We start from the raw sequence: 22599 nt of genomic DNA, 5'->3' as shown, positions 1-22599 counted from the left end.
ATAGTTTTGCTGCATAAGAAAGGAGATAAATCAGAAATTGGAAATTATAGACCAATTAGCTTGTTATCCCACATCTACAAGTTGTTCACAAGGGTCATTACTAACAGATTAGAAAGAATACTTGATGAGAATCAACCGAAAGAGCAAGCTGGCTTTAGGACGGGATTCTCAACTATGGATCACCTTCACGTAATATCACAGCTAATGGAGAAAGCAAATGAATATAAAACACCATTATGCCTGGCATTTGTGGATTATGAAAAGGCATTTGACTCCATACAGCATAAGGCAATGTTTCGGGAACTGGAAAGACAAGGCATTGATACCCCATATATTATGATTTTGAAGAATGCTATATTGAAGATGGTAGGTGGTAGATGACTTTCATCAACCGGTGAAATACCACCACTTTGCTTATTGGAGTCTTGAAGTGGTGAAACCCATGTTTAGTCTCTAGAGCAAAGTTTCCGGCATCCCCCTCCCCCCCCCCCCCCCATACTTTTCCTTCAACCCATGTATGGTACTAAGTACTATAGGTTTTGATACCTTTCGTGTTTGGGGTTTTCATAAAAAAAATATATGAGAATGCTACCTCCTTTATTAGACTGGACAAAGACAGTAGCAAATTTAAAATCGGGAAAGGAGTTCGACAAGGAGACACAATATCTCCGAAGCTGTTTACTGCTGCCCTTGAGGAAGCTTTCAGAAGAATAGACTGGTCGCAGAAAGGAGTCAATGTGAACGGAGAGTACCTAAACCATTTACGATTTGCGGATGACATTGTGGTCATAAGCCACGATACCAAAGAATTAGAGGAAAATCTTAATCAGTTATGCACAGTTAGTAAGGATTTTGGACTAAAGATGAATATGGCTAAAACAAAAGTAATGATGAACAAGTATGCCACGGAAAGGGAAATAATGATTGAAGGAGCAGTAATTGAAAAGGTGGAGTCATATACTTATCTGGGACAAGTTATTAGCTGTAATAATGATAAATGGCTGGAAGTCAAGAGAAGAATAAATTTTGGATGGATAGCATTCAGGAAATATAGTCACATACCGAAGAGCAATATCCCAGTTTGTCTGAAACGTAAAATTATGAACCAATGTATACTCCCCACCATGACTTATGGAAGTGAAATTTGGGCACTCACCAAAAGAATGGAAGAGAAGCTGAGAACTACACAGCAAAGAATGGAACGAATTATATTGGGAATCAGACTGTTAGATAAGAAGAGAAACACATGGATTAGGCAGCAAACTCAAGTAAAGGACATTCTTATCAAAACTAAAGAACTAAAATGGTCTTGGGCAGGACACATAGCTCGAAGACATGATGACAGATGGACTAAGAAAATAACAGAATGGTACCCAAGAGGAGCTAGAAGAAAACCTGGAAGACAAAGGCGGAGATGGACAGACGAAATTCAAGAGTTTGTGGGTAGAAAATGGATGGCCATTGCACAAAACAGAAAGAACTGGAAAGTTGCTGGAGAGGCTTCATCCTGCAGTGGATTCAAAATGGCTGATGATGATGATGATGATGATGATGGGGATTAAATAAAATCATTATTTAAATAATTAATATTTGTAGAAGTAAATCATATACAGTATAGTAGACAAATATGTTCGTTTTATGCATATCATGATCTTTATAACTAATTAAAACATTAAAATTTAGTATATTTGTATTATAAAATAGTGTAAATTTAAAATATTAAATTAATTTATTCTTATCTTTTAAATATTTTAAGTAAACTTAAAAATAACGAAGATAACTTTATACACCAATTGGTGGTGTTAACCATCTATTGATTTTCCTTCAATAGTTGGTTTCTATTAATTTCGTTTTTTTTTTAAACGGGATATCGATCCGGCAGGGGTCGCTACCAACCATCGAATAATCTACAAGGCCTAACTGCACTGTATACAGGCATAAATTATCCGATTTAAGAAAAAAAAAAGCCAAAAAAATCTAATTTATGGCTGGCAAAAAAGGTAAGAAGATTTAAAAAATTAGCCTCGAGGAAACCGTCTGTAATTAGTGTGTAAGCTGATATCGCATTGATAGTCTGTTTAGGGTGAAGTGGCCGTTGTTAGCGTCAGGAAAATTTCATTTAGCGGTTGAAGGGATCAGGTGTCTTCCAAGATTAAGTTTTTTTCTTACACAATCTTCGATTCACAGTGTAAAAAAGAGCTTTAACACTAGAAGGTGACGAGCGGGTAATTATCTAAGGCAGCAAATAACCCCTCGATATCCGATGACTGCTAATTCCATCGTGTATTCCAACAACAGCAAATACACTGATGTTCCAAAAAAAAAGTACCACCTCTAAAGGAGGATGATTCATTGAAATCTATATTCACCCAACAGAAAATTTAAAAGAAATACGCTAACTTTTGCTCCTTACTGTATAAACTCCGGCAGATATTGACCGATTCAACCAAAAGGAGTTGACAATGAGAGAAAGGATGCGGAACTCATCTGTGCCATACACCACAATGAGAATCTTCGTCATTAACAGACAATACGCTTAATTCTGCATTCATATTCTGAAGTAGCTTTGTTGCTTTATCAAAACGTCCCTCCGAAAGTTGAGTTTCCCTCTTTTCGCATTAAATTAAGAATTCCTATCGTCTAACAGCCTAAGTTGGTTGATGTTTCAACAATTGGGAATGACATTAATTTATGTTCCAACGGGAACATCCACGATGTTCGCGATCTTCAATTATATTTTAATGTCAGTTCATTCCTTATCGAGGGACTTTTTTTTTTGGACAGATAGCGCAATTCTGTTTTTTATTTTCTGGGGGAAAAAAGAGTACCGACCTAATTTAAAGCCCTCGCTATCTTTCTAAAATAAAGAAAGAGTTGGCAGACACCAGATTATAAACCATACAGTCTAGTAGGTGTTAAAAACTCGGGATGAAAACACTAAGTGTAGGATGTTTAAGACCGAGGACTCCAATAATATTCCCTACAAATTAACTAAATAACAGTTAAGTTAATTACGATATTACGCTTGGTATTGTGTTAGTTACTGAAAATCAACCGTTGAACATTTGGACGTATTATCTAATCCACTCTTCTTTGATTTGATTCCTTAGGCCAAAGAACATTGTCTCTGGATTGCTTGTAGAAGAAAAGCAGAAGTCTCGTCTAGCTCAGCTAAACAAACACAGTTGATTGATCGTTGTAGACAATCATCGAAAGACATTAGAAGACTATCCACCAAATTGTGGGCGTTTTCTAGTAACTGAAGTAAATGTAGGAGTTCAAGTGATGTCCGATAATCAGAAGAATAAGTGTAATCGATAATAATACACAAGCGTCTGAGACAGTAGTAGTTTGTAAGTTTGAAAAATTAATCTTATATCTGTGACATCCACCATTATTTTAATTACTGAGAATAGGACCATCTACTGATTGGGCAATTCTATTTATTTTGTTGGAAGAAAAATTAACTTTTATTCTATCCGTTACAGAGACGTTACTGATATTTATCAGAACTGTACACGTATCACAACACACGCATATACAACAGCAACAACAATAGCGTCTTTATCTAGAAAGAATTATTAAACGTGTAAGCAATATTGGTGAGATAAAATTATTGAAAGTAAGAAAGGAAGATATTAAACGCGGAACGAAGTAATCTTAAACCAACACAAATAAGGGACAAGATAACTGCTTACCCAAACGCGACTTGCCTGGATCTCGATTCGGAACTGCTTTCTTGCGATACCCCTTTTTTTCTTGGTTACCTTAGTTACCTGATCTCTTTATTAAAAGACATATCGAATAAGATTCTTTACTTATTGTCCGGCATCTTACATTCATTCTTAGCCCATTTTAACGTTCCCTGTTTGGTGCAACCTGAAATACAAAACATTATTGAAATGAAAACCAACAGTTCTGATTATCTTAGTATTAATAGTTTAAGGAAAGAAGGGGTTAAGTGGATCAAGGGGGAGAAAACTATGTTAAGTAAGTGGATTAAGGAGGGAGAAAACTGTGTTAAGTAAGTGGATTAAGGAGAGAAAACTGGGTTAAGTAAGTGGATCAAGGGGGGAAAGTATGTTAAGTAAGTGGATTAAGGAGGAAGAAAACTGCGTTAAGTAAGTGGATAAAGGGGAGAAAAGTATGTTAAGTAAGTGGATTAAGGAGGGAGTAACTGCGTTAAGTAAGTGGATTAAGAAGGGAGAAAACTGCGTTAAGTAAGTGGATCAAGGTGGGGGAAAGTATGTTAAGTAAGTGGATTAAGGAGGGAGAAAACTGCGTTAATTAAGTGGATCAAGGGGAAAGTATGTTAAGTAAGTGGATTAAAGAGGGAGAAAACTGCGTTAAGTAAATACATCAAGGGAGAGAAAACTGCATTAATTAAGTGGATCAAGGGGAAAGTATGTTAAGTAAGTGGATTAAAGAGAGAGAAAACTGTGTTAAGTGAATGATCAAGGGAGAGAAAAGTGGGTTAAGTGCATCAAGGAGGGAGAAATGTGGGTTCAGTGGATCAAGGGAAGAGAAAAGTGAGTTAATTGTATCAAAGGGGGAGTCAGTTAGGCAAAACAGGAGTGGGTTGAGGGAGAAATTGGAATGAAGTGGGTGAAGGTGCTGGAGTTGGAATCTGGTGGGCGAGAAGGAGAATTGGGTTGAGGTGGATCAGTGAAGATATTGAGTTAAAGGGAAAACAGGAAAAAGGTGACTGAAAAAATTGAAATGAAGTGGATCAAGCGACGCGAATTAGGACGAAGTAATCAAAGGGAGAATTGAGGATAAAGTGGATTAATGGAGAAATCAGGGCAAAGTGGGTCAAGGGTGAGACAGCAAAGGGATGAAGGAGAAATTGGAATGGGGTGAATCAGGGGAGAGAAATGGGGAAAAGTGAAGAGGGGAGAAGTTGATAACGACAGCATTGCATTTCAACTTATATTTCAGGAGTTAAAAAAAACACACCAGTATTCCTTTGATTAGCTTTCTGAATCGTCGCTAAGGTGCGAAACGTGATTGTAAACTGAACCTTAATTATTAGAATCAGCTACTACGCTTACATCTTAAATAGTTATTACCTTTCAGCTCTTAGATTTCGCGCAAATAACGTGATATTCTTAACATGACACGCAGTATTAAGCACCTCATAAATCACCAATTCACATGCACACAATGACACGGGTCTACTTTCATCACGGTTACACCAGCTTTAATTACACGAGAAGGTGTACGATTTGCTTATTAAGTATTCTCGTAATGACTATACCGCTCGGGGCCATTAACCTTGTAGGGTGTAGAGAGTAAACTAGAACTCTGCTAATGAAAAGCCTATAAATAGCCATGGGCGTTGCCAGAAATTTCTCTGGGGGTAACAGATGTTTGTATTCACTACATTATGGAAGCCAGTATCTGTCCGCTCGCCAATACAGCAACGTATACCGCAAAGTAAAAAAGAAATGGCATTTAGGGCCACTGTCCCCATTCTTTTCCTCTTCCTATACACACAATAAACTTCAACGAGCAGGAAGCAGTGAGGTGTTCAAATAAAGCGATGGTCCTTGGTATTTGTTTAGTTGCATCCTCTCCAGCGTAAGGCACGAATCGTTCGTCTTTGACCTTTAGGTGCCGTAATGAATTGCTATCTACGGCTGCATTGTCTTCCTTTACATCCTTTCGATCTTAAGACTAATTACCTGTCTTTGTTTTTGTTTATTGGTCTTCCACTCTCCAAAATGGTTTCCACGACTCGAATGGACAAGAAAAGAATCTAATTTTCTGGGAACACGAGTTTGCACTAATCATAAAGCGATGCCCCACTTTAACCAAAGAGATGGCCAGTGTGGAAGGTACATATAAACTTGGCTGTAGAAAATCTCTGAGAAAATTACTGTGAGCATGCGCACAGCCATTTTCTATCTATAAGTGAAAAATGGCCCGTCTTAATAGGAGCTTTATAGGAGCTTAAATTAGCTTTATGGTTTTTGTTTGCATGCTTTCTCTTACAGCAAAAAACCGGAATTTTTCATCCCGAAAACAGGCAAACCATAGAACACGCGCAAAGAACGTTTCACAGGAGTTAAAAACTTTTATAATGTACTCAAAAGATGTCAATACATCGGCAGGTGATAGTCACCTAACTGGTAGTTGTGAGGGGAGGTTTGTGTATCAGTTCTTTTTGACAGTCATTTGGTACATCGATCCATAAAAGTATTATAAAGACGACCTAAAATGCTGGCAAATTTATTGCAATGTTTCTGTAGTGGAGAATTCGAGAACTATAAATGGACTTAAAAGCTCCAGAGAAACCAACAATCATGCGCTGAAAATTTAATATTAATGGGCAAATGAATTTATGCATCAAGAACTAGATATTCTCCAAATATAAAATTTCACAAAAATCCATCCACTGAGAGTGGAGATGTTAAACGAGGACGGACATATGGACATGGTGAAGACATTGTGATGACTTCATTATGGGCCAACAATAATCTTCAGGGGATGGCACCAGTCACTCTGCAACCTACGTCTTTTCATTAAGTTTAATATCTATACACAGCAAGTCACTTCAATTCATAAAACGTCTTAAACGAACTTAATAAACCTTTCTCAATATATTATCTTCTAAGACACTTGAGACATCACTTTTCGAGAGGTGTGGTTTTGTTCTGCAAACTTCGTCCTATTTTTGAAGCGATCCGCTCATTGAACCTCCTAACTGCCACACGAAGTCCACCCATCAAGTATTGATCTTTGTAAAAAGCGTCCAAGAGGCACAAAGCACTCTCCCGGAACAATTATTTACATTGACAAGCCTCCTTCTGTCCTGTGTTTAGAGCCTCAAAAGCGCTGGTGTCTTTGTGTTCTCTACGACACGCCAGCTACCTCTAACTCCTCTGATAAGAAGACCATCTCGTTCTTCCGATCGATCAATCAAAGTTTTTGTCGACGCACCTGAGTGTTCCCTTGCAGCAAATAAGAAAGGAATGTGTGACTAACTTGTCTACAAGAATATTAGAAAGATATTTGATGTAAGGAGGCACTTGCTGTCTTCTCTCGTATATTAGAGAGAAAAAGAAGACTACGAACAGAGAATCAAGCCAAAGATAGACGGTGTGGTGTTGGCGTTAAGGGTCAAAGCAACTAAGGCTAAGAGGCATCAGCATATTGTGTCTATAATTATAATTTCTTCAGTCAAGAAGTAAATGCGTCTTACAATCCAACTAAAGTTTTCAGAGGCTTCGAATAAACCATTTTCCAAAACAGCAGATCATCTTCAATGTTTGCTAAAGATTGGTAAACAGAAGGTTATAATGGTAAAATGACAATGAACATAACATTCACCAATCATGGTGGAGGACAAGAATGAAGTCGTGGATGGAATGTCATTTGTTGGTTAATAAGAGATTACTTTTCTCCATGATTGCAATACAGAACTTACAGCGACGCTGATTACAAAAAGAGGTGGCAATGATGCCCGCTGTCCACAAGAGCACTTCTAATCTCCTGGAGAAATTGTGTATGGGTTTGATGAGTAGCAGCTTCTTCCAAGAACATCCTACGCATGATCTTCTATTCCTTTTACTTTTTTTTCTACGAACTCCACGTGTTTAAAGATTGTCTACTCATCAAACCAACTCTTGCAAGGAGCGCAGCAGTTATTAAAACTGTCCTCCCACACTGTGTGGAAAAGCCTGGGTTCGAATCCCGTCAATGTTAGGAGGAATTTTATAGTGCATTTTCACACCTTGGCCAAGTTAGCTAGACCCAGGGGGACGCACGGTTTTATGTCCCTGAAACTCGAATTTTCTGTCTAGCAAAACAGACAAACCAAGAAAAGAACTCATCCGCCCTGAAGGTGTGCTTTTCAATAAATATTTGAGAAGTTCAAAATGAAATTTTTGGACCATTTCAACGATTACAACGGCTGAATGAGGTGACGCATTGTCATGCTGCAGCAGAACACCTTCTGACAACAAATCTCCATTTACTGCCAATAGCAGTTTGCTTTCCTTCCAACATAACGCAATATCTTGACACGTCCCAGTAATATTCAAGAACATGTTTTTTTTTTTAATCTCAACACAACATAAACACGACTTTGTCGAAATGAAGCGCACTTTTGAATTTTTTGGTTGTTTGGGACGTCTATCTACGCTCGAGACCGAGTAACTCAGCAACGGAGTGAATAAAGCCCATTAAAGTTCCTCGCGTCATCGATGGGGGATTCGAACCCGTGCCTTTTCCACCCAGTGTGGGGAGGACGTTGACGATACCACTGTACTACCCGCGCAGGCTGTCGAGAATCAGAAACATCTTTCTTCAATGCACAATGAGATGTCCAAACCAGCTTTAGAACCAGCCGGAATTTATTTAGGACATTTCAGGATATTTAAATAGAGCCATATGAGGTATCCATTACTCATCAGTGGGTAACTTCAGGCAGACAATATTCGCGGATGAATGCCCGAATACTTTTGGACTTGTAGTGCAGTCTCGAAACAGAAAATATTAAAAACTCCCTTTGTAACTAACCAACAAAAAAATATTGTTTGTAGTTAAGCATCCTGAAGAAATGGTTTCCTTCTCAAGAAAGAACTCCTAGATCTTTTACAAATCCCGATTATAGTCTTTCTTTTTGAATTAATCTTTAAATTAAATAGATTTAGAAACCTGTAGATTGCCAAAGGTACTTTTCCCCCTTCCCACTCCAAAGAGCTACTCCATCTCCTCTTTGAACCTCAATGATTTTTCATTAAGTAGGAAATATTCGAAAGACAATAGAACGAACATTCGTTGAATGATCTTTAATTAGCTTAACTGGTGCTTTCTCCTCTCCCCTTTGTGAAAAAAGAAAGGGAAATCGGTCTTCTATTGCCCAATCGATGGTAATCAACGTGGGAAGAAAGTATCTTTACAAACCATCATCGGTAAAAGTGTGATGGATTACAGTACGTGTTCGTGCTACCATCTCGGGTCGTCTTTAACTACATTAGTGAGCAGTGTGCATGATACTCGTGGACTTACCATCTCATACAACACTCCAATGCGACTACCGAACACAAATCCATCGTTAATCCTTATGGATTATGATTTAATAAGGCAGCACACACAATACGATAGGTCGTGACCCAACGTCGGGCACGCGGGTTAAGCGGACGTCTCCAAGGAGTGTAATCTCCTCGGAATCTCTCTTCCTTGTTTACGAGAGGTTGGACAGAATTTCAGACTGCCAACAATCCTCTAATTTCTGGTGGCTGCCTTTGCATTGGTTCCCGGATATTAATTATCGAGTACCTTTTGATGGGCTTAAATATCCACAGACAGAAGTTTTCCAATGGCCTCGAACATTCTTCCACGTTGCATTTATCGTTTAATATCGAATGTCCCAATTTAAATCGTAAAGATGTTTGAGGTTTAATGCGAAGTAGATTATGTTGATGATGCCAGAGACACCTAGTGGGCGTTTCGTTCTACTTGAAATGAAAATAAATTGATCTTTCACTTCGTTTATTTGATTTCATCGCATCCGGATATTTATAACGAAATAAATTATAATTAAAATCATTTATAAAAAGATAAATGGATAAATAAGTTAGCTTCGACTATACTAACTAAAATATATTAATAACTTAACATTACCGATCTATGATGATGTGTAGTTAAGAGAAACTACACATCATCATAGACCGCTTTTAGTCAGATAAGAGAAAGATACACTAAACTGCTGACAACGTAGAGTTAGTCAAGAGAAAACTAAACTGGACTGAACAGCGTAGAGTTAGTCAAGAGAAATCTAAACTGGACTGAACAGCGTAGAGTTAGTTAAGAGAAAACTAAACTGGACTGAACAGCGTAGAGTTAGTCAAGAGAAAACTAAACTGGACTGAACAGCGTAGAGTTAGTCAAGAGAAATCTAAACTGGACTGAACAGCGTAGAGTTAGTCAAGAGAAAACTAAACTGGGCTGAACAGCGTAGAGTTAGTCAAGAGAAAACTAAACTAGACTGAACAGCGTAGAGTTAGTCAAGAGAAATCTAAACTGGACTGAACAGCGTAGAGTTAGTCAAGAGAAAACTAAACTGGGCTGAACAGCGTAGAGTTAGTCAAGAGAAAACTAAACTGGACTGAACAGCGTAGAGTTAGTCAAGAGAAATCTAAACTGGACTGAACAGCGTAGAGTTAGTCAAGAGAAAACTAAACTGGACTGAACAGCGTAGAGTTAGTTAAGAGAAAACTAAACTGGACTGAACAGCGTAGAATTAGTTAAGAGAAAACTAAACTGGACTGAACAGCGTAGAGTTAGTCAAGAGAAAACTAAACTGGACTGAACAGCATAGAGTTAGTCAAGAGAAAACTAAACTGGACTGAACAGCATAGAGTTAGTCAAGAGAAAACTAAACTGGACTAAACAGCGTAGAGTTAGTTAAGAGAAAGTTACACTGCACCTCTCACAGCGTACAGTTAGTTAAGAGAAAGTTACACTGCACTACTCACAGCGTACAGTTAGTGAACAATTTACCTGTTGTAGTATTATGTATTAATATTTTAGTTAGTTAAGAGAAACTACACATCATCATAGGTCGCTTTTAGTCAGATAAGAGAAAGATATGCTAAACTGTTGACAGCGTAGAGTTAGTGAAGAAAGAACTGCGTTGAACTGTTGAATGAGTAGTTAGTTAAGAGATAGCTAAACTGGACTGTTCGCAGCATACGGTTAGTAAATAATTTACCTATTGTAGCATTATATATTAATATTTTAGTTAGTTAAGAGAAACTGCACATCGTCATTGTATATTAATATTTTCGGTCGCTTTTAGGCAGATATGAGAAAGCTGCAATAAACTGTTCACAACGTAGAGTTAAGAAAAAACTAAACTGGACTGAACAGCGTACAGTTAGTTAAGAGAAAGTTACACTGCACTATTCACAGCGTCCAATTAGTGAACAATTTACCTATTGTAGTATTATATATTAATATTTTAATTAGTTGAGAGAAACTACTCATCATCATAGGTCGCTATTAGTCAGATAAGAGAAAGATATGCTAAACTGTTGACAACGTAGAGTTAGTTAAGAAAAAACTTCGTTGATCTGTTGAAAGTATAGAGTTAGTTAAGAGAAAATAAACTGGATTGAACAGCGTACAGTTAGTGAACAATTTACCTATTGTAGTATCATATATTAATATTTTAGTTAGTTAAGAGAAACTACACATCATCATAGGTCGCGTTTAGTCAGATAACAAAAAGCTACACTAAACTGTTGACAACGTAGAGTTAGTTAAGAAATAACTACGTTGAACTGTTGACACCATACAGTTAGTTAAGAGAAAGCTACGTTGACTGCTTCCAGCTAGTTAAGAGGTGTACTGGGTACAGATCTGAGTTGGCTAGGGAAGAACTAAATCACTCCTTTGTTCTCTTTGAAATAGTTAAGGAGAAAGAGAAATCTATTTACACTGGCGATAGTTAAGAGAACTCACGCTTAACGGTTTTCAGTCAGTTAAGAGAAATCTGCGCTGAACTGCCCACAGGTTGGAGTTAGTTATACCACACTGACAGCTGTCAGCTATTTAAGAGGAAGTCCCAATATACCACGGCCGCTTTGAGTTAAGAGAAAATTGTGCTATGTTGTTTAGCAGCTTTGAGTTGGTTAAGAGAAAGTTAAGCAGAGATCTGGCAATGTGGAGTTAAAGAAAAATTATATTTTGATGGTTTGTGTTAGTTAAGAAAAACCTTACTGAATCGTTGTCAGCAGTATGTAAGATGTGTTCGTGATTATGTAACTGATTTCGTTTCGAATACTTTTCTGCGAGAGGAATTGATTAAGAGCATATAGTGCTCTTAATTTTATTCTGGGAAACGAATAAATAGAAGCTAACTCGTTAAGTGAACTATTCGGAGTTACCTCGCCTTATTTGGATATTTTCAGTTAAGAGAATTGGAGCGTGCATCGTTGAGTGTTTTGAATCAAGAGAAACCTGTTATACTGTTGACTGGTTTCCACCAGATCAATATTTACGAGTAGCGTTGCTCGTGTTCTGTGGCCCTATTTTAATTCCCTGTCATAGCGAACAAATTGCTCTCTGAAATGCTCCACAGCTTCTCAGAGAGCTGTCTTTTGAAAGGACACCTGTCAGCGCTAGTTGCACAAATAAAGACTACTCGGATAGTTGAAAACGCGTCCATGGACACTTGCATGTACGCTAATTAGGAGACAGGACACAGCGCTAACAGCGAATCACCATTAGTGGTTGACAGCTTGACACATTGGGTTCCCCATCATTGAGTTTCCTCCGATGTTTGGTGGAAGCTCCAAATTAATGACTGTAGTGTGTGTGCGTGCGTTGGAATACTTAAAAACGGCAAAAAATCTTAAAAAATGCAATTCAACGTTTCGAGAACAAATTTCATTGTTTTTTTCAGGTTAGAGAAAGTAGAAAGTGACAATCAGTTCTCTAGACTCTTGCCTAGATAAAAAATCGTCAGCGTAATCATGTTTACCTCTTTAATAAACATGAATATTAATCAAATTTTCGTTCTCTCTAGAGAAACATATCCCGGGAATTTAGATAAAAATATCGCTGAAGGCTTCTCCTCTACGTTATATCCGGCGTCTGTCGGGCTGGTCTGTTACTCTCCCTCTTTCTCTCCCTCCCATGACATCTCCCATCTTTGTCTTCCTTTTAGAGAAATAATTCACTTTAAATGAGATGCTAAGTACCGCTTTCATTTTTCTCTTCTTTCTAATAAGGTGCTTGGGTAATCTTTAAAATCCTCGAAGGAGAGCACAATGCTCGCTTGTAACCACCTGAGAGCCTGAGCGATTATGTAAATGGATTTAGGGGGGTTATGCTACACTTCGAAAACAGCTGCACATGATAAGACGCCGATAAATATTAAAAAACGCACAATTCCAGTTTCGGAGCTGAAGTACGCGCTTAATAAACCGGTTCAGACAGAAACTACTTAAGAATGCAATAAGTTCTTTGAAGTGGCTTCAGTGTAGACAAAGCATTCGGACGTAAACAAATTTAGTTTTCCATTTAATCTTTACTTTCCTTTTCAGATGCAGCGTAGCAGAATATTACAATGTATTGTTTATATTTTATTCTCGAGGCTGATGCAAAATAAATAATTATTTCCTGAACGAAAGAAGAAGTAATTTTGCTGCTCTTGCCTGCTGTTCGCAACATGCCAAAGATATATAAGATTTTTCATCCAGCAATGCGGTAAATAAATTCTAGCTCATTTCATTGTCGCTGCCTATTTCTTTAATTGTCCCTGCCTATTTATTGCACTTCTCTGCCTATTTATTTCACTTCTGCTGTCTATTTCTTCAATAAACTCTGCCTATTTATTTCACTTCTGCTTCCTATTTCTTTAACATACTCTGCCTATTTATTGCACTTCTGTTGTCTGTTCCTTTAATAGACAAAGAAATAAACAATTTTAACTGGAAATTTAGGCATGACAAAAGTGTGTACCAAGATGGCGCCAGCAAATTTTGAATGAAGATCAAAGAACGAGAAGACTCCAAGTCTGTGTAGATGCTTTGAAAAAATTGAAGAAGATCCAGACTTTCTGAGTTGGCTGTTCCAGTACGACCCACAAACTAAAAGACAGTTAATGCAACAGAAAACAATCTCCCAGACCTAAAAAAAAGCAAGAATATCAAAATCAAAAACGAAAACCATGCTTCTTGTTTTCTTCAATATTAAAGGAATCATTATGGTTGAACAAGTCCCACCAAATCGGACTGCCAATCAAAAATACTTCATTAAAGTTCTGACAAAGGTGCGTGATAAAATTCGAAGAAACAGACCTGAAAGACGGTTGGATGCTCCATCAAGACAATGCTCCAGTGTACAACACGCTCTCTGTTTGCCAGTCCTGACCAAAAAACAAATCCCTGTGTGCAAACATGTACCGTACTCAGAACCTAGTCCCCTTGTGACTTTTTTCTCTACCCTAAGCTGAAAAGTGTACTTAAGGGAACCATTTTCAGTCCATTGAAGACATGGTGCTACCAGTAATGCAAATACACTGAATAAATTTTAATTTAATTGTTTATGCCTATTTATTTAACTTTTACTGCCTATTTGTTTAACTGTTGCTGCCTATTTATTTAACTATTCTGCCTATTTGTTTAATTGTTGCTGCCTATTTATTTAACTGTTGCTGCCTATTTGTTTAATTGTTGCTGCCTCTGGTTAACTGTTGCTGTTTATTTGTTTAATTGTTGCTGCCTATTTGTTTAATTGTTGTTGCCTATTTATTTAACTGTTGCTGCCTATTTATTTGACTGTTACAACTTATATAATGATTCGTTTGCTCTACTACTATCGATTTAAATTAAAAAATAACAAAATAACCAAAATGTTCGTTGTCTTTTTGAATAATTGCAAGTAAATATAGAAACATCGCTAAATATTTTTCTCTAATTTCGATTCCTTTTTAACGAAGAATTTTTTACGCCCTCTTAAGAGTAATTTATCATCTGAAGTGTCAGTTAACTACTGTTTGTAAATTTTCTTTCTTGTTAGTGACATTGGAGTCCATCCATGATTTGAAATTCATATCGCCTTAGAATCGCGTTGCTATAATAAGTGGCTGGAACCGATGTGACAGCAAAGGGATTTATATTTAGACCCACTTAAGATGAGTGAAAGAATGCCGAGACAGCTAGCTATTGCAAACTACAAGGATGCCAAAATAAATTGCGCTGATGATAAGGAACAACAGCTCTGATCTCTCGGATGTTGTCTTCAAATTTCGGCATTCGTACTAGTGAGTCCAATCTACCAGATCTTTGATGGATGACCTTCGATAGCTGCACTCAGTAATACAAGAAGGTAGTAGGCGCCATTTCTTTTCTTTCACTTTTGGACTATCAAAGCCTTTGTTCATCCATTAAGACTGAATTGCTTGACCTATGAGGAGTGGGTATTTTTTTTTTTTTACACTGTTTTTCTACTGGGTGTTTTCTTGTCTGATAAACATGCTCGAAAAAAGTGTCATCTCTTAATTTACTTTGACAGAGTGTCCGCGTTAGCTTCACTCTGAACAAAGATAAGGTCTTTTGCCCGAATTTTAAGATACGTTCTCGAATGGCTGGATGTTAAAATAGAAAATCATTGAGTTGTTTGAAAAGTTTGCATATTTTTTCCTTTAAAAGTGCATCCTCTTGATTTTTTATCCCATTTATTACGGATATCCATTTAATAAATATTTTGGCATCGGAGGATAACATGATCAGTTGTCATGGAAACCATTATTGCTTTAAGCTAAAAACCCTCACTTCGGTATATATCAAAATCACATGACTCGCTCTTGGAGAAAAAACCGACAGCAATATAAGGAAGTCATCTGGCGCGAGCATATGTTTAAGACACCAGATAAAGTGGGAGTGATTGACATAAGCCATCATCAAATAGTCCTTACGATAAAGATTTAGTAGTGCACGAAAATAACAGCCATTTTCCTTTCTTATCTAATTCTTTTCAGTATTTAAAATTCATTTAACAAATTAACGTAGAAAAATCTACTTTAATTCGTTTATTTTAATATATTTTATATATTACAAGAACATTACCATATTTAGCGGTTACGTGGCGAAGAACTACGGTCAACTCTTGTGTAATAATGTACTCTTGCTTTTGTTACAGTAGCTCTTGTAGTTTACCATGATTTTGGTTCACTATTAGGAATTAAAGGGGGAGTTAAGAGGAATATGAATGTAGTAATCTTTGGGGGGATAGTAATACCATCTGTCACCCGTTTACCATCCCATTCTGACCCCAAAGGTTTTCCTGAACCAATTACTAAGAGGTCATATTTCCTACTTTAGAAGTCCACGTTATGTGCGGATTTTTCTCTTAACAGAGGATGCTGCACAGCTTCAGGCACGATCCCACTGAAATGGTGGGCACGTACTAGCGTCTCATTTTTATGGGCCCCACCTGACAGCACTTCATCAGAATATCCGTATTTATGATCCCATCGGTGAAACACAGCTCTTTGTTGAGTAAAGACATTTAATGTAACTGTGGTTCCACTGCGCTCTTTAAAATAAATTTAAACAGGGGTTACATCTATGCGCATGCTCCAGAGATAAATTTAAGTGATATATATTGGTGCTGCATGACCCAAATATACGAAGGTGTAAAGTGAGGATTGCAAGAAATCCAAACAAAACCATTATACCAAATCAATCTATATAGATACTTTTGCTGCCTATTTATTAAACAACCTCTGCCTATTTATTTAATTTCAGTTTCCTATTTATTTAATTCCAGCTACCTATTTATTTAATTATAGCGTCCTATTTTGATTACTTTTGCTTTTTAAGTGTCATTTATTAAACAACCTCTGTCCATTTATTTAATTTCAGTTTCCTATTTAACTCAAGCTGCCTGTTTATTTAATTCTCTCTGCCTATTTATTTAACTCCAGCTGCCTACTTATTTAATTATAGCTTCCTACTTATTTAATTATAGCTTTCTATATTGATTGCTCTTGCTTTAAGTGTCGTTTATCAAACAACTCTTGTAACTTGTAATTCATGTAATTTGTTTCCATTTTATTTAACTCCAGCTGCCTGTTTATTTAATTCTCTCTGCCTACTTATTTAACTCCAGCTATCTGTTTATTTAGTTATAGCTGCCTATTTTAATTACTCTCCCTTTTTAAGTGTCATTTATTAAACAATTTCTGCCCATTCATTTAATTTCAGTTTTCTATTTATTTAACTCAAGCTGCCTGTTTATTTAATTCTGTCTGCCTATTTATTTAACTCCAGCTGCCTATTTATTTAATTATAGCTGCCTATTTTGATTGCTCTTGCTTTTTAAGTGTCATAGCCGGTTTCGTTATTATTTAACTTTTGCTGCTTATTTTAATTGTTAGAACCTTGTTGATCATTACTGCCTATTTATTTAACTGTCGCTGCCTATTGCATTCTTGCCATCTGTTCATCCAATGAGCATTGTCTATTTATTCAACAACGTTGTTTATCTATTCAGCAATCGCTACCAATTATTTAACTTCTCCTGCCTATATATTACTCTTAATACAACCATAGAAGAAGACCTTAAACCGAAGAAGACCTTTACCTTCTCTTGGACCAAAACGCGTCTTAATTAAAGCTAGATATTTTTAATGAGACACGAAAATGGAGGATTTTGCAACTTAGTAACAACTTGAAGGATATCTTACTCGCTTTAAATCATTATGAACCAATTTCGATGAGTTCTACGTTATTAAAGATGGAGAAGATGTGGTGAAAATTTTAATGAAGCAAATTTGGATACAGACATAAGTGTTTAGTACGCCAGTGGATGGAACTGGATTTAATCGACAAAGCAAACAGAGTTTTATTGCATTGAAGTTTGGCAAGTTTTATAATCTTACTTTTAAATTAAAGATGTTTTCATTTCATATAATTTAGTATATACTCGCACATTACAGACCGCATCCACCTCGCTACCACGTCTCTTACAATAATATGTACTAGAATGATGGTACTCTCATAAAACGATTTATTTAAGTGGATTTAGGGGTTTAAACCTTCTTTTGGAAACTTAATCCCTCATCTGCCCTTTTGGGGGACAAATGAGGGATTTGTTATTTTCGGCCATAGCTAAAAGAGAGAAATATATAGTGAGGCAACACTTATTACGTCATCTATGACGCTCAATGACATCACCAGTAGATTATACTGCTTCTTTATATAGCAACAAAAAAATTAGCATACATCTTGCATCTGTGGCTACTATAATGTTGTTTATTTATCTGCTTGCACCAGAGGATTGGTTCTGTTGAGGAGAAGAGGGGAAACTGCATTAATTCGCCTACGATGGGATGAATAAAGCAACTTCTTTTCTCCACAATAAATCATAGGAGATAATTCTCATTACTCATTCAACAAAAACCATCATGGTTTCTCCTTTCACGCATAGAACATTCATTTGCAATTAATCCAAAAAAAATGGAGAATTAACTCGCTGTTAAAACAATTAATCATAATTATATCATTTAGAATAATCACTCTGTCCAGATAAGTCCAAGCTGTGTCGAAATAATCTTTGCAGAGACAAACAGGGTTTATGAGGTTAATTTGTCCAATGTTTCTAAGGGTATTAATCCAACAGAACTTAAGTCTACTCTAATTAGACTTAGCAGAATTTTAAGCCTAATTAGTTCTGGAGGTTGTTGTCTGTAAATTGGGTGTGTTCTGTGGTCGATTTTCTGTTTGGTGCACGAAAAACCCGAGTCCGGGAGAAAAAAACCATGCTACCTTCTCCTGAGACCGACTAAGTCAGCCACGTTGTGAAAAAGGCCCATAAAAATTCTTCCCGTCATCGATGGGATTCGAACCTAGGTCTTTTCCACCCGGTGTGGGGATGACAGCGATTCTACCAACTGTGCTACCCACGAGGACAAGAGGGTAGAAGTATGGCTGAATGTCACCGTGGAGAAAAAGTCTGGTTTTTGGTCAAACAGGGAATGTTAAATTCAAATATTTCCAGCAATTGCAGATTGTGGAAAAGTTATGGCAATTCTGTATTTCGGATTTGTTGATCTTGAAATCTTTAACTGTTTTAAATTTTTGAAAAATACGGTAATCCAAGATAATATGGTAATACCATAAGTGGTAGTTGTGAGATGATACGAGGAAACACTCTTATGCAGCATCAGCCATAGAAGAAACTATGCTGTCATCTATCCATCCCCTCAAATAATTTGCCTAAATCTAGTTTACATTTAATCAAACTGCACACTTGCACAAAACCAGATGATTGTTTGTTCCAACAATTAATCGCTCTTTCGTTGAAAGCAAATTTTCATACACTCTATCTTGCAAATAAAGTTTGTATCTCTTATGAAAATCCCAAACAAGCAGGATAAATGAGGAAAGGAAAGTTGGTTCTGTGAGTTTGGAGTTGGACAGTATAAGGATGCTGATTGGTTGCCGCACGCGGTTGGACTAGTTTGGAAGAGAGAGCGGAAATTATAGAAGCCATTTCAGAAGAGCAGTGCCCATGGAAGTATCTAGAGAAAAGGCATGCAGCAGAAAATCTCCACTCTCTGTGGATGAGACAGAATGGACAGACTTTGTAAGAGATGGCGCATTGATTAACTTGACTGCCCTCTTTTGAATGGAGTCCAGAAGCCGGATTCTGCGACCACGGCCCAAGACGTGGGAGCGATATTCCATGGTAAAGCGGATTTGTGATTTGTACAAAGTGAGCAGCTGTTTGGAAGAAAAGTAATGCCGACAACTAAAGAGAAAGCCCAGTTTTTTAGATGCAGAGCAAGCAATAATTGTATCGTGCTTATGCCATGACAGAATCCTATCCCTCCAAAACTATGGATAGGATTTCCAGTCAGTGGAAGAAGGTCATTACAAGAGGAAAAGGGTGGGAGAAAGGACACATACATCAGAGAGAAGTTAGAAGACAGAGAGCCATCTATCATCACTCGCTTTGATAGTTTAATAAGTCAAGTGGACACTCAATTGAAAATAAACAGTGGGGAACTCATAATATGGGAGCTTATTAATAAAACGTAGCCAAACACAGTCTTATATATGTGAAGAGCAACTGCTTGAGTTTCGTCAAATTTTCCATAGTAAGGTAGACCAATAATATCGCCAGTGAATCGACACCAAAGTAATCCATATTTGCAGTCATTGATCAGATGGAAAGTTTCGCGGTAATTAAGGAGTTGGCGGTAGATGAATTTCTCCATTACTTTGGAAAGAGTAGAGGTAAGTGCAATGGGACGATAACTAGGTGGGAGGGATTTTTCACCCTTTTCAGGATTGACTGGATATGAGCAAATTTCGGAGAAGAAGGCTAATAAGCGAGCTTTTTGTTTAGCTGAGATTGTGACAGAATCATCAGATTGTAATAGAGAAGAAAAAAAAGTGCAGATGGATAGAAGTTGCAACCAATAGCTTTGTCGAGAAGGCAAACCCTTACTACCATTTGGTCAAGAATTATATTTTCTGCTCTTGGTCTGTTCTTAGTTCTGGACTAATTAATAACTGTTTTTGGCTGTTTCAGGCTTTAGTGTGGGCAGAAAAGCAACTGGAGATTTGGATACAAGCTAACCTTGATACGCAACATTCTTATCTTGAATAACCTTAGCATATTTATTGAAAAAATTTGCATAAGGGACGATAATTTAAGGGTGGAATGCGGAAAAGATAATTTTATCCTTGCAAGAATAATTTCACTGACACGATCTAAGCAAACATTGAGATTGGAACATTTAAAACAGTAATCCAACGAAGGAAAAGAGGGATTGGAATCACTGATATCATCCCATTTCGTGTATGCAGTACTCAAGAGGAGGCCTAAAGATTTCCTTATACAACGAGCCTCTGCTAGCAAAATTCATGTATATCATTGGCTAATTCCACTGCTCCAGTAGTATTTCATGTGCAACAACATCAACATTAGGTTGGCAGGGCGCAATTTTATGATTTCATTTTATCTGATCATTGGTTAACTTGGAGTCAAGCGGAAAAAATCTCATTGCCAAGTATAACCTAATGTTGCTTTTATTTCCAGAATTTTCCTCCACGGTATATATACACTCAGTGATCACTGAATTGTGACCATACCATCCGTAATGGACTATGCCCATAGCTGTATAAAAAGACGAACAGCTTCGTACGCAAGAGCAGTGGTAATATGCAACTGGTCGTGCAAGTCAAAGTGATAAAGTAGCAGTTATGGAACATAGCAAAGATGTCAGGGAGTTTCAAAGGGGGATTGTATGTTCGTGTCAGACGGCCATACAATCCCCTTTGAAACTCCCTGACATCTTTGCTATGTTCCATAACTGCTACTTTATCACTTTGACTTGCACGACCAGTTGCATATTACCACTGCTCTTGCGTACGAAGGGGATTGTGAGACTTCGTTCGAGGCAGCTCCCCCTCACCGCTGATCAACGTTGATGGTGAATGCTGTGGTATCAACAACACGCTGGCCACGCTGGTGTCAACAACACAACTGGAGGAGTGGAAACGACTGTGCTGATCGGATGAGTCCAAATACCTGGTACCACACGCCGATGAACGCTTTCGTGTGTGCTGTGTTGCACTACGTTGCATATTTTTCCTGGCATGTTGAATTTTCCCCGGACAGAAACGGGATATTCCAACAGGACAATGCGCCGTGTCATCGGGACCGCACTGTGCACGAGTGATTCGAGGACACAGTGAAGATATCACCCATCTTGATTGGATTCCAAATTCGCCTGGCCTCGATCCAACTGAATACTTGTGGGACGTTCTGGAATGGGAAGTGAGACGTATGGGCACGCAACCGTCTCCTTGCATGCAGCATGGCTGCATTTCCCTACGGCCGTCTTCGGCCATCTTGGTGGCGTCAATGCCTAGGTTATCCATGCGAACGATGGCCCAAAAGGATATTAAGTTGGTGGTCACAATTCAGTTATCACTGAGTGCAAATAGTGATTTTGTGTCCAACCATTGAGACAACCATGTTGTTTTTAACAGTAAAGAATTCTCAGTTACTTTTTTGTCACATTCTTAACCAGAGACTTCTCATAATCTTCCTTAACTTTCCTAACGCCCCCCTTTAGAGACTTGATTTCACATTACTTTTTACTGTGTCCCCAGATAATTTACAGCTGTCCCACGCATTTTCCTTCCTGCCATGAGTCACATCAGTTCACCTGAAAAACATTTAAGACTGAACCTTGAACAATATCTCTTAGTTCGTATAAAACGCTTAGTAGTTCCTATGATTAGCCCTCGTGGGTAGCACAGTGGGTATAATCACCGTCCTTCCCAAAACGGGTGAAGAAGATCAGTTTGAATCCCCATCAAGATGAATTTTTATTGATATTTTTAAACAACGTGGCTGAGTTAGTCGGTCTCAGGTGAGAGTAGAATAGTTTTTCTCCTTTCTGAACTTTTACATAATTTAAGGTCATCTTTTGTGAGATACGTGTGTTTGGAAGTAGTTTGTGTTTGAACGTAACCAGAGGTGCATTTTTTGATTGTCGGGCTGCTGAGAGCAAAGTTTCTGTCTAGGTTAATTACCAATCAAAGAGGATTCCCAAGTTTTTGAGTAAATGCTAAAACACCGTTGTAATTATGTCCGGAGGATATCGAAGTTTGGTTCCAACATGATGGAATTCCTCCCTATCCCTTGAGGGTTTGTGAATATTTAAATAAGCTGTTTCCTGATCGATGAGACTTTCCAGTCTCAATAGAATGGTCTCCGAGAAACCCAGATCTCTCGAGTTGTGACTCATTATGGGGATTCATAAAGGAAAAGGTTTCTCAAAAACCATGATTCCAAGAAGGTCTAAATGAAGCTGTAAAGGATGCTTTTAAACTTGTAACACCAAAAATGCTGAAGAGCATATCATACCGAAACTAGCATAAAACCATTCTTTGCGGTGAAAATAATGAAAAGTCAAATTATGTCCCTCAAGGGATAAGTTGGTCTCCAGGAGAGGGCGACATTTTTTTTTCCTTTCTCCCAAAAACTCTGGTTTTTAATCCAGCAAACAGGCACAATAAAATATTTCACAATATTTTCTTCTGCATACTTTCATTACCA

The 22599-nt window shown here is 37.5% G+C and overlaps 1 protein-coding gene across 2 annotated transcripts in view; it reads right to left on the bottom strand.

Moving 5' to 3' along the window:
- The window catches only part of LOC150090690 (calcitonin gene-related peptide type 1 receptor-like), a 147012-nt gene that overhangs the window by 119425 nt on the left and 4988 nt on the right, over window positions 1–22599 (bottom strand). For both annotated transcript variants that reach the window (XM_090372283.1, XM_090372278.1), the window contains exon 2: window positions 3699–3879. The gene's annotated coding sequence lies outside the window, so the exon portion shown is untranslated. The remainder of the gene's footprint in view (window positions 1–3698; window positions 3880–22599) is intronic.

This window comes from Mastigoproctus giganteus, chromosome 1 (assembly GCF_048544385.1).
Source record: "Mastigoproctus giganteus isolate SK-2022 chromosome 1, ASM4854438v1, whole genome shotgun sequence".
Taxonomy (NCBI): Eukaryota; Metazoa; Arthropoda; class Arachnida; order Uropygi; family Thelyphonidae; genus Mastigoproctus; species Mastigoproctus giganteus.
Note: the sequence above shows the minus strand (reverse complement) of the source record. Positions and strands in the feature narration are given on the sequence as shown.